At 36.6% G+C, this 13,359-nt stretch overlaps 1 long non-coding RNA gene across 7 annotated transcripts in view; it reads right to left on the bottom strand.

Moving 5' to 3' along the window:
- LOC142143911 (uncharacterized) overlaps window positions 1-13,359 on the bottom strand; it is a 182,475-nt gene that overhangs the window by 35,077 nt on the left and 134,039 nt on the right. For 3 of the 7 annotated variants that reach the window (XR_012689597.1, XR_012689594.1, XR_012689598.1), the window contains exons 3-4: window positions 7,970-8,116; window positions 5,866-6,011 (exon numbers count right to left, since the gene is read on the bottom strand). The exons of 1 other annotated variant lie outside the window; for it this stretch is intronic. This is a non-coding gene — a long non-coding RNA (uncharacterized LOC142143911). The remainder of the gene's footprint in view (window positions 1-5,865; window positions 6,012-7,969; window positions 8,117-13,359) is intronic. 3 more of the 7 variants (XR_012689595.1, XR_012689599.1, XR_012689600.1) reach the window with 2 other exon arrangements.

Raw genomic sequence — 13,359 nt, 5'->3', positions numbered from 1 at the left:
CATCAAGTCTTTACAATAAAGGAGGAAGGTGCTGAGGGCCACAGCTGCAGGCTTGGAGGGCCACAGGCAGCCTAGAGCTGATCTAGGGGTAGATTTACTAAAGCTTCTATCAAGGAAATTGGAGGTGTTGCCCATATTAACCAATCAAAATCTAGCTATCATTTATCGAGAACATTCTAGAAAATGGTATTTAAAATCTTATTGGTTGCTAAGGTCAACACTTCCATTGTTCCTTTTTAGAAGCTTTAGTAAATAAACCTCTTTGAAAAATGGACAAAACAAGTCTGAGGTCTTCAGTCAGTACCATTTCCACTGGTAAAGGCACCAATAGAGTTACCAATACTTTTTGCTATCACCCTCGATGTGAGATGGTACTTTCATCATTTCTGCATATAATCAAATGATGACATGTGGATGTCTATTTAGAAAAAAAGATCCTGGATGCAAGGATATTATTATTGATTATAAACAGCAATATAGTCATTGAGAATTGAAACTATGTTCACATTTTACGAATTTTAACAATCATGTATGTAAAAGTATTTTGCAAGAAATTTATGTTTTGCTAATATAAAATTCTGAACATATTTTTCAAGAGGGTGCAAAAACATATTTTGAGAATCAAAGAGGTGCCAGACACCAAAAAGGTTAAGAAGCACTCTACTGGGGAGAGATCAGAGGAAATGATAAATAAAAGTGAAAGGGCATTTTGATTAAAGTGGAGATGCCATTCCTGCTATTAAACATCAATAAAGAATGTGTGCAGCTTTGCTAAAAATCATAAAAAAACATTTAATATTATTTTTTTTATTATTATCCCCAAAATCACAGTAGCTAGGTGGAGGCTGATAAAAGGGTAAATTTACAAAAATAAGTAAACATCTCTTGAACAATTTCTAGCCTGATACATAGGTAGTTTTTATGTATTATAAAATTAGACAAAATATGTTTATGGTGTTATTTCCCTTTACAGCATATGTCTAAGGGTTCCCATACACGGTAAATCTGGCTGTCACAATTGCGGTATGTATGTGCAACTTAAGTCTTTATTTATTTATTCTCATTTTCTTTCCAAACTAGTAGAAAGTCTGCTTAATCTGTCTTCACCTTGTGTTAAAGATAGCCATTGGCATTATACAGATGCTGCAAACACAGGAAAAGAGGAAGTTATCTCTCTCAATTGAATTAAGAGATGGATAACTGAGCTAAATGTTGTCAGAATTAATGATAGATTAAAAAAGCAATGCTTGCATTTATTATGGATAATACCTTCAATATGTGGATAATATCAGCACTAGCTATCATTCTGGGATGTAGACTTTCCTAAAATAAATCAGATCCAAAGCATCACTAATAATGATAGATAGATAGATAGATAGATAGATAGATAGATAGATAGATAGATGTAGTTGTAGTTGTGTATAATATTTCCAGCATTCACATGTGAAACCTTAGTCATAGCCTGATCCTGTGCGTTTTAACAGGATGTCATTTCTATGAGAGGACACAATGACAAGCCGGGAGTGCCAGAACTGTGATCTGCAGAAAGCAGAGATAACCACCCCACTCCAATAGCCCTGTTGTTCAGCTGTTACCTGATCAGCGTGCGAACTTCCCTTAAGTATAGTGCCGGCACTAGGGCCCCCAAATTGCCAAAACCTATACTGGACTAGTTTCCTCTACTGCGCCGCTACAGCAGTGGGGTCTACCTAGGTAATTATACAGAAAGTAATCCAAGGCACAGAACAGAACACAAAGGTGCTAGGATTACACATTTGTATCCGCTATTTCAACACCCAGCATGCCCTACTCCTAACCAAGAGAGAGGTAAGCATCGACCACACTGTGATACCTTGGGTGATCACGGGTTACTGTCAATAAAAGCGATACTCTAGTATCTAGGAAGAAAGGGTAGTTATCAACATGGAATACAATGTAGGAAAATACAGAATGGGTTTTATTCATATCGAAATAAAATAACATTAAGATTCTAATAAGATTTACACGCTCATTCAAACAAATAAATATGTCATCTATATAAACCCCTCTGATGCCTTCTATATAAGTGAACTGTGTGTACCTGTAAATGCACATGTGATTGGCGCAGAGTACTTGGAGGCTCTGTTTGAAAGAGAACTGGGGAAGTATATTAATTGGTGTTAAAAAAAAGTATATAGTAGTGGTTGTATGAATTAGATCCCCTAATAAAACGGCAAAGGAGCAATGCAGTAACACAGATCATAGCCCTGTCTCGCGAATTAATCGCAGATATATCATTACTGAGAGGCAGGAAGCACGAGATATGACGCAATTATCTCTAATAATGTTTAGTTCCTTTTCTGAAATTTCGTTGGGTTGAATTATTAAGTTATTTGTGTTGATTTAAAACTTTCTAACACCTCTTCTCTGTATTTAATGGGGAAAGGGGGAAGGGGGTTGTTTTCATTCCAAATTTAGCAGAAATCACATTTTATCCTTCTGAGCTCTCTTGAGCAATTAATGGCATCTCCTCATTTGATTTGTCTGATTGCACAATCCCCATAATCCCGGGCAATTATTAACAATGTCAAGCGCAGGCACTGACTGCGGCAAGTAACGAACCGAATTTTACATGGTGTCAAGTTTTAGGATCAATGACTCTTGCGGGATTGTTACAGTCTCCGGTCTGCCCAGCCAGGTCCCAGTAACAGATGGAGAAGATGGAGAATTGAACCTGGGCAGGAGCGTCCTCTCTCATCGTCTTCTTCATTAGTGTTGACTGTAAAACATTATATATGTATATATATATATATATATATATATATATATATATATATATAATATATATATATATATATATATATATATATATATATATATATATATATATATATATATATATATATATTTACACACGCACACCTTGCATTTGGGTTTGACACTATAACGTTCCATTTGTACGTAGTATATGAATTATAATAAACGACCCTAGAACAGAGACCTGTCAAGATTACAACATAATTGCTATATACAATACTCATCAGCATGGGCAGGACACTGGATGATGGTTATATTGGCTATATTAGATAGAGGATTGGGAATGGACAGATGATCTGGGTCCGTGGGATGATGTGGCAAGAACGAGGACACACTTCCCTTTTAATATTCATTACATGTCAGTATAGAGAGGGTGAAAACTGTGAATGTCCTTCTTCGTACATTCCTCCACTCATCAAATGATAGCGAAAAGGCCATTCAGGGTCCGTGGACCACAGTAAAAGGCATTAATTAGGCTGATGAAATCCATAGAAGTGTATGGATCCAGCATAATCAGGTTTCCCCAGCAGGCTATAGTTAAGGAGTAAGCGAACAGCCCTGAGAAAAGGAGCTACCCTTTAGGAAGAAGTCATGCATATAATGGGCTATATTTAGCATAACCATTTTAATGATCACTTATTAAAAGTGCATTTATTTAAATTGGTTAGGTCTACAATTTGTCCAAATCTACTTTATAAGCTAAAAACGGGTCACGACGCAGTTTAACCAGTTACCTGCATTGCCTTGGTCCAGAGGAGGGATTATATATCATATGTGTTATCAGGGTTAGGCCGTGCTAGAATTCCACCAACACTGTGTAATATCAATTAATCATTCATTAGGCCGTGTTGTTAGGACTCTAAATTGGCTTTGGAAAAGAAGACCTAACAGTCAGCGGGCTTAGAAAACTTTTAGCCCTCCAACTGTTGTGGAACTAGAAGTCACAGCATGTATATCCTGTCATTTATTGTTCCACATCAGCTACAGGGCTACAGCTTTCCTATTGAAGATGGACTGGTACATGGTCATTGGGTTCTGTATAACACAGACGCATGACCGAGGGGGACAGGATATTATATTAGTACTATTTATATATTATGTATATATTAGTAATATTTAATAAACATCATTACACTGTAAAACCCCAGCAAGCTCAGCCACCATTATTTGGAACAGTACCCAGTGCTGGTCTATTCCCACACTTAGTTTTCCCGTTTATGAGACTCCCTGAACGCTGCTGCAGGGAGTTTATAACAAACAATCCGTGAAAGATACATGTAATATGTGTATGTATGAGGGAGTGTGTGCGGTGTTTGTGATGTGGCTGCTGAAAGCGGTCTGGGAGATGATGGAATGTACCTTTGTGATCAGATAGGCTGACATTAATAGAAAGAGCCAGCAAGATGGGATGTTTACTGTACATCGTTGTGGGTGTGGGGGCGACAAATACTCCATGCATCTCAGTATATGGATCTGGTAGGCTCCTTGTTAAATGCCCCCATTTGAACTACATATAGTCAGGAAGTTTAATAATAAGATGTTATCATGTTTTAAAAAATGTATTATTTCGGTACTTAATATTTTGCTTCCATAACACATTATATTCAGTAAAAAATGTATTAAAAATTCCCCCGTTAAGGACTATTCATAACATGACTGATACATGACTGATACAAGTTTATATGCTGATAAAAAAATATGTTCCCTTGCACTCTCACAAATAGACCATAGCATAGACCACTGTCGCCTTATTCCCTACTGTAAGGATCCTATGAGCAGATAAACTGGGAGATTGATATCTCTTGGATAAGTAGGGTCTGCCAGATGGCAATAGCGTCATTAACAAACAAACTTGGGGATGTGCTGCTGAAGCCTGAAATTGGGAAGGAGACCCAGGGAACAAAGGGGACTGCTGTTGAAACTTTCCCTTCACCGGGGACTGGGAGCACATTCTGCAGAAATGCTTCTGCCTGGTGCTGGCTAATGAATGGCTGGACCCCTGCCCCTCCCTACTGTCAATGAAAAGGACTGAGAAAACTTTCTGCACTGGGCAAATGTGACATTTATTGACGTGTAACCCTTTGCATTCCGTGCCACAACTACCATCTTTGTTTTGTTCTTCATGTAAGCTACGTCCGAAATGCCTCTCCAAATGCAATAGCAGATTTCCACTAACTTACATTACTAGAAACAATATAGATTAATAGAGATAAATAGATATATAGATAGATAAATAGATAGATAGATAGATAGATAGATAGATAGATAGATAGATAGATAGATAGCACAGAGATTAAGATAACACAATGTTATTACAGTGATGGAGTGAAGCAGTTAAATTAAGCAAAACAGAAAACACTGAGGTAGAGAGCCAGAAATATTCTTTGTGTGGTGTTTTGCTATTGTGAGATCTCTTGGCCCAATAAAACTAGGGGCTATGCCTTAGCAATATCCACAAGTTGGCATAATAAAACTGACTCTGCAGGTACAAGAGAACTGTCTCTGTGCATGAATCTCCAAGCCCCGGGGATTTACCCTTAAGACATTATTATTAGTAGAAAAATACAGTCTATTCCATAATTGGCAATTGTAAAGGGTTTTAAAGCCTCGATCAAACGACTTGGAGAGTAATCTACATTAAAGTGCGGATGGCCCTGGTACTGTGTGCACCTGCAGAGTGCTCACTGCTTGTGTGCCCTTTAAATCACCAGTAGCCCAACTACGTCTGCTCCAAGAAAAAGGGACTTGTCCCCCTGTCTATGACATTTGTACATTTACTTATTGCTGAAAATGGCAAACAGGTCATGGTTTTCCTCAACTTCTAGACTACACCTATTAGAACGTATCCATATACTGCTTTTATATGCATTTAAATAATTGTGGGTTGAGCTTATTGCTTAAGCATAAAGCGTAAAAGTGAGAGGGTGTTACTTGTCACTATATTAAGGAAAAACTACTAAAATGAATAAAAAGAAGCGTAAACTTCCTTATTTGGCAATTAAAATATATTTATGAGTAACAAAAAAAACAACACGTTACTATTTCTGAATTCATCTTTCTTAATTCTACCTTGTGATCGTATAAAACGATATAGAATATTCGCGGACTCTTCGCTTTATTTTATCGGATGAAAACAATCCATAGTCACTGCGGAAGCTAGGATAGTAACATAGTCCACACTGTATTGTTGCTCGAATTCAAATATGATTGCTTAACTGTAGAAAACAAGATAAGACGTTAGCAGCCGCAGACTATTCTGAGAGCGTTATAAACGGGAAATTAATATTTTAATAGCTATTAAAAATGCCATGCCATGCAAAGCTGCTTTCATATTGTAAAGGAACAAAAAAATAGTAATTTACTTACTATTATTTGTTTAATATGGAAATGACGTTTATTACGTTAATATTTTAATTCTTAGAAAATGAAAGAGACTCTAAAATATTGACCGTACATTTAAACCAAATATTTTAGTTTTAAATATATACTCCCAAATAAATAAAATTTTATATATATATATATATATATATATATATATATATATATATATATATATATATATATATATATTGAACTTGAATAATAGATTGGTCTATCATAAAAGGTTATAAAAAATGAATTAAATAATAAAAAAAAAATATTTAATGTAAAGTAACGATTAGCTTTATAGCAATACATCAGCATATATTTAGCTCTACAAACTAGGGGGTAAAGCAGTATGGAAATAGAGTGAGAAAGTTTGAGGTTTTTATCGTGGCATTATTTTTGTACTTCTGCCCCCTCCTCCTCCTCCTCCTCCTTCTCCCAGGATCCGATGCACTAGGATGAAGAATGCCATACATCACCACAGTCCCCTGCTGTCCCTGCTTAAAGTGCATCAAAGCTGACATTGTTCCACGCTTGGGGTGAGCCAGCAGGGACAGGCAGAGGATCAGCATTGTTCAAGCCTCCTGTTTGGGGAAAGTTTCCTTTGAGTGTTCGCTGGCTGTCACCTCTGTGACTTGTTCACAAACAGGTAGCACATTATGAATTATAACACCGAGTGAGACTATATATATATATATATATATGTATGTGTGTGTGTGTGTGTGTGTGTGTATATATATATATATATATATATATATATATATATACACACACACACACACACACACACACACATCCCCTCTCTCTCCCTCTCTCTGTATCTCTCTCTAAAGGAAAGGTTGAATTATTTCAAGATTTTGCTTTTAATATAGTGCAGACTTCACAGGAGAGCCAGCTATGTCTCTGGCGGGGGTTTGAGGTTATAGACTTTTCCAAGTCCATGATATATAGGTCTGAGGCTTCTGGAGTGTATTTACTCTGGGAATATCCAAGCTGTTGCTAGGCAATGAACACAACAGAATTCTCTGTAAATCCTGCGTTGGTAGGGGGGTGCTAAGGGGCAGGCAAATACGCCGACATCCGAGGGACCCTCCATATCTAAACAGTTCATTTCCACAAGTCATCTTCAGAAATCTGTACAATTACATTCCTATTGTTCTTCCCCAACAACTTCAGCTAGAAAGAAAAGATCTTCTCTGCCGGGGCCCTCCCAACTAAAGGTTGAAGTTATTAAATAATAAAGCTATTGTGAATTACATTGTTGTCCAGAAAAATAGGCCAATTATCCGCTGTTATATTGCCATAAAGATCATATTAACTCGAATTAGTAGCCCCTATGTGTCAATAGTATTTTATTTGTCTTATAGAGAACAAACACAGCACAGGAATGCTAGGAATTGCAATATGTTATCAAAATTAAATTAATCTGCCAGAAACAAAGATTAAGGCATACCTTATTATATAATGCTTTATAAAACTAACTCCTTTTTTTTAATCCACATAGTATTTAAATGCAATTCAAATGTGATATCTTCCTGAGCAATTGGGCAAAGCACAAGAAAACTGCTGATTTCTACAGAATTTTCATCACAGGTTTATCATTTAGATACATGCTGTATAAACCAAGGTACTGACTCCCCAATGGGCACAGAGCATGCATTAATCAGGGGGGATTAATTATGGGTCTGTGCGTGAACACTACACAAAGGATATTAAGTAACATGGGGGAAGAAGTGCGGAAAAACGCCAGACTGGAACTATAGGGGTTGTGTGGCCTCATGTCCTTGTCACACACGGCTTTTCATACCTATAATTTGGGGATGGTGGTATACACACCGGAGTCAACTGTGTAGAGAGAAGCACTTTGACAAGTTGCTGATTGAAGCCGCTTGACTCTCTCCTATACGTTGATAACAGCCTGAGTTGGGGAGCAGCCAGCGTCAGACGCCATCACCTACACAGATAAAACATAGAGCATTACAGAACACACTGAAGTGATGCTAAATATTCCAGACACTGACGAAGTTGCACACTTTTCCTTTTCATTTCCTCGCAGCGTTTTTGTTTTCTGCATGGTTATGAAATCCATTTACAGCGATGCAGGAAAATAGTTTAGCTGCAGCAAAACAATAATGGTTGACTGTTATTTTTCTGAGCTTAACGAGTTGCAGTCAAATAGATACTTGCAAAATACACTAGAAGCTGATGCCATTTGTACTCAGATAAAAGTTTTTCCGGTTACATAGGTTTTTATAAGCAAACAAGAAGCAATTTTGCAGTGCAATGCTCCAGCAATCCACCCCTAAAGAGTCCTAATCTGCTGCACGCAGGCTGAGACGGGAGAGGGGAACTAAGAGGCCTGGAATGAGGCGACAGTGACAAGAGGAAAACTCTATTAACGGGGGCCACTGAAGCTAGGATTGGGTTAATCTTACCTATGCACTTCTAACATAAATCATAGATACAAACAATTAGTATTGCTTATAAAAGACAAATAGCATGAACGACTTTCAATTATTTTTTATTAGAAATCTAGAATGATTAAATCAGTTTGCCTCGCAGATATTTTGTGTTTATTAGATAATTGGCTAGATTTTAAAACGCATTCAAATATGTCAATATTACTAAATCTAATGTATAATAGAAGAAAAAGAAAGATATGTTTTAGTAAGATGTTTCTGTGGTAAAGAATGTTTCTTTCCTATACAGAATGACAGAAATTCTGTGTTTGTCATACAAGTGACAAATGTTCATTAAAGATCCCTTGCTGGTGGTACTGTATAGCCACTTTCTGAACTGAGAACTGTGTAAGAGGGTGAAAAAAAAACTCTCAAAGTGTGAGTCGATGCCATGCTGGCTGGCAGTGTGTGGTCTATTGTGGAGAATGTGCTTTTTTGGCTGAGCACATAGCCCACCCCTCCCTCCCTTTCCATCCCCCAGCACCAGTGCACCTGCACTGGATAACCCAGCTCCTGACATTCACCAGAACAGACTGTTCAAGTAGAAGACATCTCTGACAGGACTCAATTCATCCCATTTCATACTGCTTTTCACCCCTCACAAAAAATTGAGTATTGCTCATCAGAGAGCGTTTCAGAAATCTCACAATGACATATATTTGCAGATGATTTGGGGATATCAATGGTAGAGAGCCTGCACTCTTCCCAATCCACTAGCTTTCAATGGCTTAAATAAGTGACTAATTAAAATGTATTGCAGAGTATTAATTAAAACTATTTGAGATGGATTGGAGTGTAGCGTGTTCCTCCAGTTCACCAACATAGCTATGTAAAGTGTATGGAGTGTGAGATAGAGGTAGAGAAAATCAGCGTAATATCCAAATTCACGGCGTGGCGAATAAGTCAGCCTTACTTGTTTCATGGCCATCTGTGTATATGTCTGTGTATAAATGGTGAATCAATCAGTTACCAAGTATTAGCAATAAAATTAAATCCTAGTTTATTAGTTTAGTCTGTAATGCTTTTTTTTACACGATTCACGTTAGGTAAACACAATAGATATATAAACAAAAAATATTCCCATGTAGTAGTATTTAAAATGATTGATCCGAAAACTATTCATCATCTGGATGTTTCTGTAGATGAAAATGTATGCACTTTGTTGGGTATTATGTAATGTATTAATTCTGTATTGACCCATAAGCAAGCTCACTTGCAAATACATGTTACATATTAGTAATTAACTATAGCCTAATATTGATTGATGAGTAGGCTAAAAACATAAAAAAGTCTACAATATACCTGCGCATTGTCACACCACACTACAAACTCATGGGTTACTATTTCAAAGTACACTGTACGATCCTCTCTCACACACACACACACACACACACACACACATACACACACACACATATATATATATATGCGCTCTCCTGCTTTATTTGAAATAGCCAAATAAAAAAATATGCAAATCAGCCAATGAAACGAAGCAATAATCGTAGGTATTACAGCAGTTTCTTTCTATATATTTAAAAGTATTAAAGTGTAAATAGGAATAACAAACTCTTTAAAAAAAAACGTCCTGCGCTTGTTTATGTATATATAAGTATATAATATTGATTGTTCTTATTCAAGACACCTGTTGACTGACACAAATATTTGAGCCGCAAATGGCACAAATTGCTAAGTCCAGGTGAAAACAAGTTGCTGAAACTTGTTGCATTTCCGCTTGAGAAAGCAGTATTAAGAATAAATATGTGGATATTTCATTAAAAAAAAAAAGAAAAAGAGTTGTTTTGCCACTTTGTGTAGCAAAACAATTTATGTAGTAAAGGGAGGGATGTAGGGATTAGTATAATGAATGCACTACACAAGTCATCACAATCACCTAAGAATAACACCTAATAAAAGGTCAAATAAATGTTAGCGATATATATTGCATAAATTTACGATAAGATAGATAGACATATAGATAGAAAGATAGATAGATAGATAGATAGATAGATAGATAGATAGATAGATATTGTGTTTGAAGCCCAGTCCAAAAAATCAGTCTTCCAAAACAGACACATAAACAGAGTGTATAAGTGTTATACATGGAAGACAAATATTAGAACTAACATTTATAGTATAAGATAATTTCTAACCTTCTCCCCAAAAGACGGCAGAGTGACGTCATGTGGTTTATTAGCATAAAGCAGAGGATCAGTCAGTCTGCAGGCAGATGATAAGGGGCTCCCGAGAATACACTGCTTCCTTTAATACATTTATTATTTCTGTGTCTTCTGCAATTTTGCAATTTGTAAGAGCTTAAAAAACACCATTCCGAAAGAATACGGAATGACACATTTAACAGCGATCCAGACTGCAAAATATAGCACGTAAAATCCCCATTACACGAAATTAATACAAATATCGCGGTCCATTTGCGCCATTAATGTAAACGGCAGGGCATTTATATATAAAATACCTGCTGTCATTCCTCAGGGCCACAAGGTTTTATTGTGTATTTATACTTTGCTAACATTGGTGATTTAGGACCGTGAGATGATTCAGTCACACCAACAGCCAAACAGAGTGTCACGATTTCTAGACAAAAGCCAGTTTATCGGAGGAATCATGAATAAGAGATTGAAAGACCCACTGAAGTACAGTATAAACATTTCCTTGCAAAAGAACAGAAAGCCTTTTACAATGCAGGATGATAATATAGTAATAAACAGAACTTCCAAAAACGATTAGGTATGTCTTTCTTAGCAAATATTGAAAACTATAGGCTGTAGAGACAGATTGCTGAAAAGTGGCTTCTGAGCTTCCCATTATATAACCGGTAATTTTGTGTTGTAAATTAACAAATCCCACTAACTGGCCAAGCAGCACAGCCAGTTTAATGTGAGAAAGCTCCAACCAGTTACTGGGGTACAATGACGTCACACCAACTGGTCCTCGGATGAGTTTAGGAGCTCTCTACACTCAGTTCAGATTGCCATTACTAAATCCAAAACTTCAGCAAAGACTCCCTGGTATGACGGTCTACTAAATAAAATTACCAACAATAACACACTTCGTGCTTTGGTATTACGGGCCATATATATATATATATATATATGTATATATATATATATATATATATATATATATATATATATATATATATATGTGTGTGTGTGTGTGTGTGTGTGTATGTGTGTGTGTGTGTGTGTGTGTCTGTTAAAAAAAATAGCACAGTAAATGTGTGTGCTGATTAGATACAGTAATGTAGAGTACTAGAGAATAGTAATAGCACTGTATCATTTACATGCATATATATGTGCTTCTAACTACACCTTAAAAAACCCTGCATACAGTCGACACAATTTGTATATAATACAGTGCACTGTTTATTTACTTAAATGACAAAACCCTCGCCTTACTCTCAGTCCTCTCTAGTAAAAGAGTTCCAATACCACGCCAGCCCACTATTGTAAAGCCTTTATCTTCAACAAGAAAGAAGGCTTCAAAATTTCAAAAGACCGAATAATTTGTCAACACACAACTCATTTAAATTGCAAAAACGAAAATCAGCGGCAGAAAGAAAAAAAAAAGAAAGTTATCACGGTCCAATGAAAGAACAGTTAGCTAGCAGGAGAGCAGGGTTTGGTCCCCCTTGGCCTGGCCTGAGAAGGAGGCCCATCACCTTGGGGCTAGGCGATGTAGCCCGCAGTCCTAGGGCGATCGTTTGTTATTTTAATGTGAGAAATCTGGCAGCTTACAAACTGTCCAGTACTCTACAGCACAAACGTCAGCCATAGGTGAATTTTTCCAGAGGGTAATTAATTATAGCCTCCTGACGTGTTTCTGCCTCTGTACTATGAACTCCAATTGATCTATCTATATATCTATATAATATTTATTTATTCTGCAAGAGTGGCAACACTACAGCATGTACAGAAGACTGGACTGGATAAAACCAATGCTATTTATGTCCATGCAGGACTATTCCCCATCCATATCTTCTATGTTTTTAAAAACTATATCTAGATCTCTAGAGAGACCCAACTGTAAGAACGTGTCAATTGCAGTAAAACGCAGTGCAAGAACAAGCGGTATAAATAATTAATTGAACCGATGGCCTATGACCCTTTGAAAGTCCAGTAGGGATGCGATTGTAGTAATAATGCCTCAGAGTGAGCCCTTGTCAAATATTCATTTAGCAGTTAATGTGAGCTCTTGTCCCCTGAGACTGCATGTATTACCAGTTAGTCTGCCTTGGCAAGGATGCCTGCTAATCTACTCCTCTGTTCGACAAAATATTTTACCACTTTGTTTAAAACATTCACATGGGAAACTTTAATCTCATCAATGGTTTAATCTAAACATTATGTAACGTTAGTGAGAAACTACTTTAAACCAAAAGGGACTACCGGGCACGGCAACTGCAGATATAGGTACCAATGTTTAGTGCATCTGTAATAGAGAATAATGAAACTACAATCAACTAGCATAAGCTTCGGTCAGATTCTATTTTAGAAGAATTTGCACAAAGATATCAAAACTTGATTTGTTATTAGAATACATTAAACCATTTACAAATTAAATATGTACTTCTTTTATGAGCAAGTCAAAGAAAGCAATAACACATTTGTAGGATATGTGTGTGTGAGGATATATAGATAGATAGATAGATAGATAGATAGATAGATAGATAGATAGATAGATAGATAGATAGATAGATTAATTAAGTGAAAATGTAAGA

The sequence above is a fragment of the Mixophyes fleayi genome, chromosome 3 (genome assembly GCF_038048845.1).
Source record: "Mixophyes fleayi isolate aMixFle1 chromosome 3, aMixFle1.hap1, whole genome shotgun sequence".
NCBI classification, from domain to species: Eukaryota; Metazoa; Chordata; class Amphibia; order Anura; family Limnodynastidae; genus Mixophyes; species Mixophyes fleayi.
The sequence above is the reverse complement of the archived record's forward strand: the minus strand, read 5'-3'. Positions and strand labels throughout refer to the sequence as shown.